Source organism: Molothrus ater, chromosome Z, assembly GCF_012460135.2.
Source record: "Molothrus ater isolate BHLD 08-10-18 breed brown headed cowbird chromosome Z, BPBGC_Mater_1.1, whole genome shotgun sequence".
NCBI classification, from domain to species: Eukaryota; Metazoa; Chordata; class Aves; order Passeriformes; family Icteridae; genus Molothrus; species Molothrus ater.
Genome location: NC_050511.2, coordinates 68,416,654 through 68,431,497, shown reverse-complemented (window position 1 = coordinate 68,431,497; position 14,844 = coordinate 68,416,654). Strand labels below are relative to the sequence as shown.

Genomic DNA, 14,844 nt, shown 5'->3' with positions numbered 1-14,844 from the left:
GGCGGCGCGGGAGGTAGGTCGGGCGGCCCGCCCCGCGCGCGCTGGCACGGGCGGGACTCAAGGGAGCGCGGCGGGGAGGGGCCGTGTCCCGGTGTGGGGATAACCGGGATAGCCGGGATGAGCCCTTCAGTGACGCCTCTCTGGGACTGAGGGGAACGGCGGGGCCTCGTGTTCCGGTGTGGGGATAACCGATATAGCCGGGATCAGCCCTGCACTGACCCCGCACCGGCACTGAGGGGAGCGGCGGGGGGCTCGTGTTCCGGTGTGAGGGCAGCCGGGATAACCGGGATCACCGCTATCAGCGGGATCAGCCCTTCAGTGGCGCCTCACAGGGACTGAGGGGAACGAGGGGAGTCCCGACCGTGTCCCGCTGTGGGGACAGCCGGGATCACCGGGATCAATCCTTGAGTGGCCCCGCACCGGCACTGAGGGGACCGGGGGGACTCGTTCCTGTCCCGGTTTGGGGACAATCGGGACAACCAGGATCACCGGGGTCACCCCTGCACTGACCCTGCACCATGGGGGCCGCGTGTCTTTAGTGAGACGCAAAAATAAAAAAACCCAAAAAAACAGAACCAAAAAACCAAAACAACAACAAAAAATCGGAAAGAAGCCAAAACCGAGAAAAGCCCCCACAAACAAACAGAAACATACAAAAACCCCCGCAACAATTGGTTCTTTTGGCGTGTTTTTTAGGTGGCTTTTTTTCGGTTCATTGTTACTCGGCTCCCGGCGCTGTTGCTTCGCCCTCGCGTCCCTGAAGTGTGAGCCAATGGCTACTGAAGCCTTAATAACATAAAAACCGCCTTAATAACATAATGAATGCCTTAATGAGGCTATTTCTTAATTGAGGCTCTCTGTTGTTGTATAGTGAGAACCCAGGCTGTGTTCCCTTGGTCTGTTGTATTTTGGGTCTTGTGCTGCGTTGTTTCTTTTGGAGCTTTTCAACATCTTTTCTGTAGCTGCAGGGGCTACAGAAATTTCCAAGAATTGGAAAATCTTGGAATTGGAATTCTTGGAATTGGAAATACAGAAATTTTCCAAGAATTTCCAACTTTTTTTTTCCCTCCAGGAGGTTGTTTTGTTGGTTTTTTTTTTTGTTTGTTTTGTTTCATTTGTGTGTTTGTTTTTTACAGAATAACCTTTGGTGCTGTGAGAGCTCAGTAAAATGAAGAAGTCACCAGTGTAGAAGAACTTCACAGTGATGACTTTGTGTTTAGGTGCCTGAGTGTTGCTGTCATAACAAAGCACCTGAAGTGTTGGGAGGAACCTGTTCCTCCTTGTAAAAGTGGTTTTAAAAGCATCACCCCTTCCCAAGGTGGTGGCTGTCATTCTCTGTGTTTCAGCACCAAATTTGTGCCCTCTGCTGAGTGTCCAGACTTCCTTTGGTAAGGGTAAACAGATTATTTTTTTTCTGTCTAAAATGACATTTTTGTGGCAACATTTGGCGTGCCTTGTGGAGCTGCTGTGGCAGGCTGGGGGTTGATGTACATGTATGAAATGCATTTATCCCGTGTAATTGAGGCAGTGATTTGCTGAAGCAGAGGAGTTTAATTAGAGTGAGACCTACACAGCCCACTTAAAATGCTGTTTATGTCTTCTGCAGAGCAGCTTCCTTAGCAGTAGTAGATTTGGTCACTGTAAATTGCCACATCTCTGTGAAATCGTGGTTTCAGATTCATAATCACCAAAATTTACCAAAATTTAGTATTAACTGGGATGTTACCAGCACGAGCAGGTTTAGGGTTTGAGGTGGGTTCACTTGTGGGACTTTTTTCTGGACTTCAGGCACTGTGTTGATTCTGGATTTGCTCTGATTCTCCTCTAGATTGTTTAGTGGCTATAAAGGTTCTTTCAGTTGCAGATTTATCCATCTGTCTAACAGGTAGTCAGCATCTTGCTGTGTGCTCGTTTTCTCACAGCATGTTCATACAACTTATTCCTGTTGCTGAATTTAAATTCACCAGATTGGTTTCTTTCCATCACGTGTCAAGGGTTTGGATTAAAAAAAAAAAAAAACAAACATTAAATGCATAAAGACAATTCTAAAAATAGCCTTTATTACCCAGGATAGCTTCACTTTGAAGTGTTTGAATGATGCTACATTAAAGTATGTTTGTAAGAGAAATAAGCAGTTAGTATAATCACTGTCTGGTTCAGCCTCTGATGGTCAACAAGATTGAAGACTTTAAAGGCAGTAATACTTTTGAACTTTTTTTTATGCATGCCAGAGATAGAAAGCACAAACTGGGTTGTTTTGCCTGCTTGGACTCACTTCTGGATGCTCAATATGAATTAGAAACTCAAATTGAAAATATTCTGTAAGGTCCAGGCAGACTCCAGCTGTCAGTCCTTGTTCACACCATAGCCAAGCCTGCTTTCAGGTGGTCAACTAGCTTCCTCTAGTGTAGTTTTGTTTGCAAACATACCCTTTTATGATAGATTTATTGCAAATTTTCTACCTTGACAATTTCTGGCAGGCTCCCACCTGAAACCCACTGGAGATTTTTGCCAAAAATGCTCTTTGTTTACCCTAAATGTTTAATTTCCAAGTGAGGTTTCCAGCAGTCTCAGCTATTCAAAATGGAACTTTTACTGATCATATGCTGTATTAAAATGATTTCAGGTGAAAAATTTGCTGTCGTGGGAAAAGTGCCATTTAAAGATTTTGTGGGACCCTTGCTGGCATAATTGAAAATATTGGTGCACCTAGCCTGGAAGTGTCTTCTGGGATACTGTGTGATAGGCATGGGATATTGACTGGAATATCAGCTTTCAGATGGTGTTGTTCCAGTTTCCCTTGTACATTTTTTTTTCCCCTCCTAATTAATATCTTGTCATGGAAAAGCAGCTCCGAGGAGCTGGGACAGCTGGGTTGGTGTTGTCTGCAGGAATGGGCTGGGTGAAAACCAAAAACTGAATCGCAATTTAAACAGCTACATTGACCTACAGAGCAACATTCTGATATTTAAATAAAAGCTCAGGATGAAGACTGGATTTTTTTGTTGCTCTTGTTAGGTCTCTTAAGAGCAGTTTTATGGTTGTGGCTGGGTTTCCTGGTGTTGAGAAATATTTTGGTGGTGAAAGGTTTTCATACTGCTCAGTGGAGTAGAGTGCACCGAGGAATCTGTGTCTATAATGAAAGGTAAAAAAGGTTTAACCTCCAGGCTGGCCTTTCCCACATGCAGGAAGAATTACCACAAAACAATGACAATTGCATGTGGAAGCCTTGGTTTTTATCTTCTGTGTGTTTTACCTCTTATCAGGAGGAGGATTGGAGGAAATGGTTTTAAAAATATCACAGGCGGGTGACTGACATGACGGGTGCATCCATATAAATAAGTTTTTGTGCTTAACACATCCATGTGTGTGAGGTGTAAAAAACATTTGAAAATAAGCTATAAATGCAGTCAGTTGGGTTTTTTTTTTGAGAAATGCTGGGTGTGAGTGACTGGGAAAAAGCTGATACTGCTTTTCTTTTCTTTGGCTTCTACGTGTTGCCCACATCTGTTATTCCCAGGATCTTCAAACACGGGCATGAATGCTTATAAACTTATTTGCATTATCTGCTACTGCTACAAATTTGCTCTGCTCTCAGTCTGGAGTGAAGGGGCGGTGGAACACGAGGGGTTTGCATTTTGCAGGCAAGCCTGTCGTGGGTAGGTGGTGTTCTCTGTGCTGACAGTGGTAATTAGAGCGTGGTGTTTTGTTTGCTAACACCATTTTGAAAGGAAAAAAACAACTCCAAAAAACCAACCCAACAACAACCAAAAAACAAACTCCCGTCTACATTTAGGTTTGGCTTCTCTTTCTCTTTATTTCTCTGCCTGTCACCTAGCAGAAGCGCACGTGATATTTATTCACTGTGGTGGGATGGATCACAATAGCTGTGAAACGCTTGGAGTGTGCAGGTGTTCTGAACAGGAACGAACCTCATTCTTCATGTCAGGGGTGCTTTAGCCTGGTATTTTAACCACACATTTAACAAAACGTTACTGCACAGGGTGATGTGTGGTGGGGAGCGTTCCTGCTGCACTGGGAATTCCTGCACCTTAAAATTTCTGCTTTTTTGTGGCAGATTTCACGTGAATGCAACCAATGGGCTGATGCAAAGGGTACACCATCACTTAGAAGGATAATCCACGTTATAAAAACACTCTGGGTGAGGTGGCCTTGCTGCAGGAATAGTGATGCTGTGCCTGACACGGGTGACCTCAGTGCCTTTCTGACGCAGGCAGTCCCTGCTGCTGGTGTGCAGCAACAGTGGATGTCTTGCAGTGCTCTGCCTTGACCAAAAACCCTCCCATTTCTGTACAGATGAGATAGTTTAGGTGGTTTTCTATGCTGCATGTTGGCTTCATCAAAGCAGTATAGCAAATATTTGTGCTGTGTGCTTGTGGGTGCGCCGTGGGCCTTGCGGGGTCACTTGCTGTTTTGTCTCAGTGCCTGTTTCTGATGTGCTCGTTATCTTGCAGTGCTGCCACTTGAGGATGGGAAATTTTAATCCCCAACTCTTGTCACCTAGGGCTTAGCAGGAGGTGCAGAATGTTTTTCAGGGGTTATGTTAGAGCTCAGGAGCCCCAGATGAAAAAGCAGCACACGTCCTTGAGTGAGTGGAACCACCCAGAGCTGAGGGTCAGATTTTCAAGGACTCAAAACCATTATCTGATTCTTCAAGGTTAGTAGGATGCAGCTGTGATTTCTTCGCTTGTTACATTTGGCAGAAATGTAACGTAGTGCTTGCCGATGTGGGGAATGCATAAAATCGTGCATAAATTCTGAACCAACATCACAAAATTACCAAGATTCCAATTTAGACAGCTGTTGTAAAATAGCATTAAATGGTTCCTGAAATCACTCATTTTTCCACCAAAATGAATATTTCCTCTAGTTGTCTCCCTGACTTGAGCTGTGTCCCTTTCCCGGGTTAGGAAACAATAGCCTTCATCTCCTGCTCTTTGTAATCAATGTCTCGTGGATCTCAGTCTTCCCCACATCCTTTTTCTCTGTTTATGAGGTGGAAAAAAGGGAAAGGTGGCAAAAACCACCTTGAACATTATTCATATAACATAGTATCAGATAGCGTAAGTGGTAAGGACCGCTGTCCAAGATATGTCAAGGTACAAAAGACTCACTGAATTATGTATGGTACCATGTTGACACAAGCTAAGGTGAAATTTAGGAGATAATTACTAAACAAATTACTGTTGTTTGCTAATCTAACACAGTCAAATCTGATCAACACAAAAGAACATGTCTTATAGGAAAAGTTCCAATTTGAAAAAAAAAAATAAATTCATTAAGTGTGTGCCTTGAGCAAGGGCCTCTGGTGCTGCTGCTTTCTAAGGTGTACTGGTGATCGCACAAAACATTTTTTGATTAAATTGTCCAAATTTACAAAGCTTGGAAAAGCTTTGGAATATTTCTGCATCTGCTCTGCAGACTGTGAGGTGGCTTTTCTGGGAAGGGATGTCCTCCAGCAGAGCAGACAGCTAGAGCACGGATTGTAAAATAAACAGAAAAAAAGGGAGACTGATCAGATGTGACTTGTAAGAGTGCAGAGACTGAGAACTTTTTGTGCCCTCAATCTAGACATCAGCCAAATTGCTTGCTGTCTTGGGACAGAAAAATTAATGGAACTAGAGGAAGAGTGAGGCTATATATCCCATCACAGGCTGCACTTGTTGTTTCTTTTGTGTGTGTGTGTTTTTTTGATTTTTTTTTTTTTTAATAAATGATTCAAATAATTATGAAAGGGATTGTTTGTTTACAGGTCTACAAAGGGGTCTCAGTAGAGGCCATCCTTTTCAGTACAGAAGCTGGACAGGATAGAGGGAGCCTGGGGCTTTCCAAACGCTGTCAGCTGTGTCAGGCTTGGGGTGAAACCTCACAAAATCCTGGGGAGAGATTTGTGCTGGCTGAGCCAAGCAGGGAAGCATCAGACTCTGATGTGGAGGCTTGTATTAAATTACTCCAGCTGAGAAAATTAACCTTAATTTTCAGTCCAGCACACAGCAGGCTCAGATCGGGAGATGGGGCAGAAATGTTAATTTCTCTGAAAGCTGACAAGGAAGATAATTGTTTTAGGAAGCAAGAGGCAGGGAACCAGCATTCTTGTGTATCTTGGAAATACAGTACTTGAGTAATGTTTTGTGATCTCCTGAAAGCAGTATTAGAGGGAAGGTTTTTTTCCTCTGTGCCTTGGTCACAGAAGTCTGTAGATTAAAAATGTGCCTTATATGTTATAAATGTTTTACTCTTGTCTGTTGCAGGAATTTGTTTTATTAGCCCTGACTGTCCTAAAACCAGATTTTTTTTTCCCTTTTCTTTAAGTAAAGAGGTAGAGGAGGAATTTTTTAGTGTGTTGTCTCAACTTGAGGTTAATGTTTTGAGGGTGCAAAATAAAAATACTCAAAATCAAATAAAAAAAAATGCTGCAAAATCAAAATACTTTTGAGGGTGCAAAATAAATGAGGGCTGAAAGAGACGAAGATGCAGTGGCAGATTCTTTATCTAAAACTGCCCTGGAACAGGTTGTTGGAGCTGTGGAGAGGTGACTCCTGTGTTCAAAGGCTGGCTTTTGTTATGCTCGTGTACCTGCATTATTTCAGGGCCATTGTGTTTGCTCACTGTTGTGTTTCAGGTACCGATGTGCAGCTGCAGTTGCGAGAAACAGAAACACAAAGGTGAAGTGCCCCCCAACAGAAAGTGAGACCTGTTTTTAAAATATTTATCCCTTCTGTGCTGTTTCTGTGCCCCACTCCCCATGTTTTATGTCGTCATTAGCTTACCTGGGAAAGCAACAATTTACCCTGAGACCTCTGTGGTGCTTCACCTCTCTGCTTTGTTGTAATTTGAGTGCTGAGATCTCCAACTTGTGTCTGACTGGTTCAGTGCCAAAGCAGTTTTGTGCTGTATTTTACTAATGAGTTCTTAATTGCCCTTTCAGCTCAAGTCCCAGTGGCATTTTTGCACTGGTGTGTCCCCGCTGTGCCCTCATCTCAGCCTGCAGGTTTCTTTTCATGCCTGTGCAAGCATTCTTTAGGAGCTGTAAGGGAACACTAAGGGTGAAAAGCTGCTTTCCTCGAGTAGACCCCCTGCTTGGTATCAAGTGCCTTGGGTAAGGGTTAAATTTTCCAGCAGGATATTGTTGTTCTGGGATTTTTGGTTTTGGTTTTTTTTTTTTTTCCAGTCCATAGTAAGAACCAAAAACAAAGAAAAAAAAAACCAGAAAACCCCACATGAAAAGAGTCATGTAAATTGCTTAGAAAAGCAGTGAGCTGATGAGTCTTGAGAGGCTGTATTTATTTTTTTTTTTTTATGTACGAAACTTGTGATGCTGAAAGTAAAAGTGACTCCTGTGAAGGTCTTTGTGCCCTTTTCCCTTTCCAAATGTGGTTTGTAGCACAAACCAGTAGATTTGTCAGTGCTGGCTGAGAGTGTAGAGTGAGTGGCTTTTGAATTTTGGGTGGAACTGTGTCCTCATTTATTTTATCTATTTTTTTTTCCTTTTTTTTTTAACAAATCTACTTGTTTGCTCAGAGCTTGGTGAGGTTGTGGGATTTGTCCCCTCCTTGTTAAAATCTTGGCACATGCTGTGATAGGGACTGGTGCTTCTGCCCTGCCTTGATTTGTCAGATGTGGATTATCAGAAAGCCTGAGCTAAACCCAAGCTGAACCTGTGCCCAAAACAGCTGAAATTGGTGCTCAATATTGGTCTTTTTGCCTTATCTTCAAACTCAGCCTAATCCATCAGTAGAGTAATTAATGTTCAATGCCAAGCAATAAACATAGCTGGACAAAGAGCTGCAAAATTGAAATTTAGCTGCATTGAAAGTGAATGTCTCAGTTCCTTGTGAATTGTTCTTGTCTTGTGAATTATTTTTATGTGAGGGTCAGGTGAAGCAAAATGAATTACAATTTTCAAATTAATAAATTCGAGCCATGTGAGCTCTTTGTTTTCAGGGAGTTTAGTGTTGCATTTTCTAATAGATAAATAGCAGATGGAAAGAAAAAACATAATAAAACTTTGGTTAAGTGAAGACTGGGTAATGCAGGAATTTTCTTCAAAGAAAATGCCTGAGGAAACTGTTTAGTAAGATAAAGCAATTTGGAGCCTAGGCCTATTTTTTATTATTAATTTGACAGGGACGGGAAATTAAAATAATCCATCTCTTTGAAAAGTCTTGGGTGTAGAGGTGGGAGGAGAGAAAGATATGTAAGCCTTCATACTTATACCTGCCCTTGTCCCACTGAAGTGGCAACATTTGGTGAAACTTGTTTTTCCAGGTTACTGGGCTCAATTTTTCAAATCTCCTCAGAAAATCCTACATACAAAATTACATCCATCCGTATCTACCTGACGCTGATTTCTTTGTTTCACTTATCTTTGTGTCAGACTGGGCGCTCTTGCCTGTGGATCTCTTGTGGGTTTGACAGTACTGAATTTATTTGACTTCAAAAAGAAGAAAAAAGGGGAAAAGGAGGCCAAAAAAAAAAAAAGTATTTTAGTGGAATTTTAGTGTTGTTAAGTCAGACATTTAGAGAAACACATCAGACTGAGCGGAATTGTATAGGTCTGTGTGGGGACTGAAAAATAGAAGACAAAGGAAATCTGTGCGACAGATTTGTATTGGATATCCTGATAATATTTAATCCTAAAGAAAGCAGTGTTTTGGAAAACAGATGATACCTCAGCCAGGCTACGTTGTTATCCAAATATACATCAAAACCACATATGTATTGGGGTATTTTTGGATGGACAAAGGGTAATTAAAACATGCTGCCTTTTTTTTTTTTTTTGTTTGTCCTCCCCCCAAAAATTTCCTCAGCTTTACTGTCCTCAGATGGGTGATACTAAGGTACTGAAAACTGCAGAGATGCTCTTAAAAATATGACTAAGAGACTTGGAATTCCCAAATCTTTGTTCTTACTGTCTGAATACATTGGTCTCAAAGGTTGGGTCTGGCACAACTTCCTTTTTCTGTTTTTTATCTGCAAAACATACAGCAATTTTAGTGCTGTCTTTTCAGAGAAATTATGTGGAAAATTATATATATTTGGAATATGTCTCTTTTTTTTTTTTTTTTTTTTTTTTTTTTTTTGAGGAGGAAGTGAATTATTTCTCTTAATAAGCACCCTGTGGTTTTCAAGTGAAGGCACTGTGCCACCACTGGCTTTGGTAGGACCTTGGAAAGCCAGGGTGTCCTGCTGCCAAGTTGGAATTATAAAGTATTTGTTGGGACTTGCATCTTCCAGGAGCAGCAGAGAAAGGGAGTCTGGGTCTCTGAGACACGCCTTGCTGACTTTTCATCCCAGATACATCCTCTGCAGGCTGGGCTGGTTGTTGCCTTTGATCTTTGCTGCCTTCCACATGCACTTTTTTGTAAAACTTCACTGCTGAAATACACGTTTTCAACAGGAAACATGACAGTTGCATGACTTAATTTTTTTTTTTTTTTTTTTTTTTTGCAGGTTTGTAACGTTCAGTTAGTGTAAGCTGGCTTATTCCGTGCATCTTGAAAAGTGAGGATTTGCTGTTAGTTTTGGGAAGAATTGTTACAAAAAGGGTGAGAAAAAAAGGGCCTGCCCCTTTTATAAATCTGTCTGCATACTCCCTTTCTTGCTAGTATATACTAGTATAATTGCCCACTTTGGTGTTTATTTTAATACACTGAAGGCCTTTTTTTTTTTTTTTAACCTTATTATAGCTTAATGTAGATGGTTGTAAGTGAGCTTGGCAAGTTTGGATGCCTGCAGTGGGTAGTGGGTTAGGCCTGAGACTTCAAGGGGATGAAAGACACCAGGGTGGGCTTTGCCTCCAGGCTACAATTAAGATCAAGGCTTGTTAGTAAGATTCCTACTATAAAGGTTGTTGACTGTCTGCTTCCTTCTGTTTCTCCTCATTTTTCAGCTGGTGACTGTAGTAAATAAGCCTGACAAGGGTTGTTCCTTATCGTGGATTCCAGATCTCCTGTGGCAAATCTTCCATATCCTATTGTCCCCGTGGAGCCTGACAAGCTCAGAACTAATTTGTTTTTTGGTTTTTTTGGTTTGGGGTTTCTCTTTTTTTTTTTTCGTGGGGGACACGCACACAGTTGCACAAAAAGCATGTGCATGTTTCCAATCCTTCTGTGGCTGCCATGAAGCAGTGGGAAGGCAGCAGTGCAAATGGGAGCCATGTGAGCCTTGACTCTGCAGTTGGGCCCACGATCTCCTCATCAAATGTTGCCATGGAGCACTGAATTTCTTAAATGGCCCACTTACCCCTCTGCACAAAGTTAGAAAATCATTCAGTCTCTTCCTCATATCCACATGATAATTTTTGGTTCATTTTTTTTTTTATCTCCGGGACAAAGTTGCATTATTGGCGAAATTGTAACCCGTGTGCTATTAACGCAGAGTAAAGTTAAACAAAAGAGCAACTATATATTACTCAGGGTGCATGTAATACAAAAATGTCTTAGCCCCCTAAATTGCTTTGGGAACAAAACTCTTTCTAAATTTTTTTTCTTCTTTGGCTTTTAGATTTATCTGTAAGTTCCACATGAAGGTTATTATTGAATCATTCTTCAGTGTCAAACAAGTAATGTGGCCAGAGGAGTGGGAGGATTATTGTGAGATGGGGACAGGAAAGATGCTGTGTTATTTGTCTTCATGTTTGTGGGCACAGTCATGTTCCTCCAAAAAGAAATGAGAAAAGAGGAGCTCCCTATTGGATCAGTAGTAGTTCTAAGATTAATGGAGTGAGAGTTGAGGTTTTTGTCAGGTATTTTAATGTTCTTACTCCTGAAGTATTGGAGTTAATGGAATTTTAAATTAACACGAGAGAATATCAATTTGTATGAAATATATCACTGGAAATATGCATAAATATAGGCATTATCTTATTTCCTTCTGTTAGAAAATGTGGTAATAGCTAGTTTTAATCTTTAAAAGCAATCTTGAGCTTTTCTTGACTGGTTTAAATCTCCAATTATCTACTTATAAGTACACGTAGCATCTCCTGAATAGTCCCTCTTCCCTGATTATGAATTTACTATTAACTTTCTTCTGATTATTAGGTTATGATCTGTAGTTTGGGCAGTGTCAGAAGGAAGCAAACTGCAGACTATAATAGCAGTGTGTGGTCTTCTATTCTGAACTCCCTGTGGATAGCTCCCATTATTCCTCAGCGAGAAAGCACTTAGGTTAATTGCTCCATTTCAAAGACATAGTAGCTCTTTCTGGTCTGTAAGTAGCCTTCCAAGCATAGCTGCTGAGGTTTGGAGCACCTGCAGCCTGACCAATTTGGGGAAAAAAAAAATAAAAGCCATTAGTCTGCATGGGGAAAAAAAAAAAGAAAAAAATGAAGTGGTGAAGTTCAGAATATTATCAATGATGCTGTGTTGGAGCAGCCTGGAAGATTTGGCTTTTGGTCTATGCCTGGTGCTATCCAAAACAACATATAAAATTCTTTGTGGGCCCATTTTAAGAGTGTCTTGTTCATTCAGAAGGGCCTGTGTGCGCTGTTTGTCCCGAGGGCAGAGGCACCAGCCAACAGCTGATTCCTCCTCAGAGGGAAACATTGCCTAATGGCCATCACAGGAGCCAAAGACCACGGGGACAAAGTGCTAAAGATAAACAGCTCAATCCCCGACTGTTCAAAGGCCTCAATAAAGCCTCTGATCTACACATTTGGGGTGGGACCCTGCTGTCCCCACCTGCAGGCTGGCCCTGGGGCCCTGGCATGGAGAGAGGGGCTGGTGCTGTGCCCCCCAGGGATGGAACACTGCCTTTCTGTGGCTCCAAACCCAAAACTTCTCTGCAGCTTTGCTTTGTCATGACCAGGGAAGGGGGAAAGAAGCGACTGCTCTCATTTTGTGGAGGTGGTGAATGGGAAGAGCCTACAGGGGCTGGATGCTGAATGGCACTTGGGGGTGCTCCTCTGGTCTAATGGACTCTGAGGGGCTTTTTAGCCTGCCATAAAGAGAGGCTGGTTCCAGAAATTTGGGTAGCAGTAAAAATGTGGTCTATTTTTACAGAATGATTGTATTTTACTTCGTTTTAACAAGCTTCACCAACAGCTGGACTGTTAAATTGTGACGCTCCAAAAATTCAGGAGGCTGTTCTAACTTTTCTGAGCAGAAACACAGTTCCTACCTTTCTACTCCAAATATGTGAAAGACAAAATAAGATTTCACCTCTCTTTTATATGTTTGTCTTTCTTTCATGATGAAATTTTTGCCTGGCAGAAGTATTTGAACTGTGAAAGGTCACATAAGCTTTACACATTGGAAGCTGGTGGGGTGATGAATTTAGTGAGTAGGTGGGTGCATTGGGGCAGGTTAGTTTGAGGAGATTGTTTTATTTCATCTCTTGAAATACAGAGCAATGCATCTTTTTTTTGGAAATACAGTGCTGTACATCTGTTGTTAAGATTTGCCTTTAGAATGAATGAAGTGCATGCAGTCACCTTATAGTGAATGAATAAGGAATATGCCCTCATTTATTGCCTGTATTTTTAATTTTTTAGTGGTAACTGGTCGTTGTTAAATAAGTAGGGAACTCCTTTGGTCTTTTTTGCTGTATTCATGCTTAAACTGTGTGTGGTTTATCCATTCACTGAACACTGCAGTCAAGTCTGTGTTCTCAGGACATAAAAGAGATAAGGGGAAAAGAGATTTGGATTTTTACTTTGTTGTTGTTGTAATTGTTTTGCTTTCAGGAAAGCAGTAAGGTACAGCATTACTGTTTGCAGTGATGTTTTTTTGTGCTGTGTAGGTCAGACTAATTTTCATGAAGGCAGTTTTCCCCCCCTCTTGAAGAGAGGTACATAATAGGCATTGTGCACAGCCAGGAGTCCTTGAGCTTTTGCTGATGGGTTGGAGGAGTTGAGTGCTTTGGAGATGGAGTCTGGCTGAGCTTTTCCGGAGGCAGATCCTAAATGTGGACTAATAAGTAATATACTCCTTTCAAAAGGACAGTGAGCACTGTGGAGGAGATGAAAGCTGGGAGAAATAGCATCTTCATTTTATGCTTTCTTTGAAAATGCTTTTTTTCAGGGCTGCACAATAAAATGTGGGAAAGCAGGAAAACTGTATTTTCCGTTTGTTTTGGTGTTCGGGGTATTATTCTTGGTTGTGTCTCCTCGTTCTGTTGAGGTTGTGTTTTATCACAGGGGTACTAATAGTGTTGTCTAAACAGAACTTTCATTTTTAGCTGTTCTACATCACTGTAATGAAACAGTGATGTGCGCATGGGAAACCAGTATCACTGTATCAAATGAATTTAGTCTCGGGCCTCAGAGACCTTGTTAGTGCATCTTTAAATAAATAAACAGGCTGCTTTCCTCTGCTACTCTTGACCTCACTTTTTCTGACTCACACTTCATTCGCTTCATCGTTACGTAAATAGAAACTGCAATTCTCTTGCTTTGTTTTTTGTTATAAAAAGTTTGGGTTGATAAGAAAGCCTCTAGTGCAGGTATTTTTCACTGAATGCTGCTCTACTCTGTTATAAAAATAACATAAAATAAACAAACCCTTCCTTTTGAACTACACACATATGCATCAGTACCCTATGTGCTGTCTGTTTGGGTTGTCTGCTACTGCTTTGCAGTCTTTAATTGAAATATTTTTAGAAACATTGTCTTTCAGAGGAGGATTTCTGTGAAAACATTTCACAAGAGACTGTATTTTTCCATAATTAACAAGAAGCAAAAGGGAATCTGGCAGGCAAAGGAGAGTGCATGCATGTGTGCTTGAGCGTGCATTGCTTGTGTTTCCTGTCCCGTGCTTATTACTGACCCATGGCCAGGCAGTTAGTGCCCCACAAATATTTAAAATGCCTTCATTTCTGGAGTCACTAATTGCAAAGGCATTGTTCCAGCTGTCCACACCCAAATATTTGAGTTTTTGTTCTTGCTTACAGGTGCACAGATACGCAGTAGATTTTCAGAAATGGCCAGCTGGTTAGTGATGGAACTAGAAAACTTTTTTTCTTTCTTTTTTTTTTTTTTTTTTTTAACTGAGATTAATTTTTCAGTGTATGTTTTGGTAACGTTTTCGTTTCTGTTGCATTTTTAGGGAATAGAAAGGTGGAGTATGACAGCTATAATAGTAAATGCAGTGGTGGTTTAGAGATGTAAATACTAAAGCTTTATGCTTGAAAACCAATGCTTAAATTCATATATTTTGCTGCTTATGAATGCTATCCACTTGTCTGATCAAGGGAGAGGCATTTTGAAATGTTACTGGGTACAGAATTGAGCAAGGGTTAGGAACAGTTCAGTCAACTGCAGTTAAAGCTGCTCCTCCTAACCTGAAAATGCCAATTTTTGGGGAAGCCAAGGTAGTTAAATCTGTACCTAGATTTATTTCTCCATGTCCAGGGGCAAGGAAAAAGCTTCCTTCTACTCTTGCTTGGAGAGCAGAGTCCCTTCAGGGCCTGGTCATGATTATTTACTTCTGCACTTCAGATGGAAACCTGCACAGAGCATTTAATCCCTGCCCAAGCACCATTGTACTCAGTGCATGTAGTTTAAATTTAAATGCCCCATCTGGCTTTTTCTTCCTTTTGCATCCTGTTTTTAGTCTGTGAGTGAACACGCAGCCTTTTCTCAGTCACTTCACTTAAGTTGTGTATAAATACATGGGATTCTTGAGAACATCTTAAGTCAAGCACAGGTTGCCAAGTTGCTTTGCCATAGAGCAAAAATATTCCCTGTAGCATCATATATTTTGTTCTCTGCAGAATCCAGTGTTTAAGATACTTACGTTGGGTTGCTGGCATTTGCTACACCCTCTGCTTTGCTGTGAAGCTTAGTAGCAGCTTTCACGTGGCAGTCTTCCAGATGAATATTGA

At 41.3% G+C, this 14,844-nt stretch overlaps 1 protein-coding gene across 3 annotated transcripts in view; it reads left to right on the top strand.

The window, feature by feature from the left end:
- The first annotated feature begins 1,106 nt into the window (after nucleotides 1-1,106).
- The window catches only part of XRCC4 (X-ray repair cross complementing 4), a 144,139-nt gene continuing 130,401 nt past the window's right edge, over nucleotides 1,107-14,844 (top strand). For 2 of the 3 annotated variants that reach the window (XM_054518013.1, XM_036404039.2), the window contains exon 1: nucleotides 1,107-1,388. The gene's annotated coding sequence lies outside the window, so the exon portion shown is untranslated. Of the gene's footprint in view, nucleotides 1,389-6,643; nucleotides 6,709-9,474; nucleotides 9,570-14,844 lie in introns of all 3 variants that reach the window. The other variant, XM_036404040.2, reaches the window with a different exon arrangement.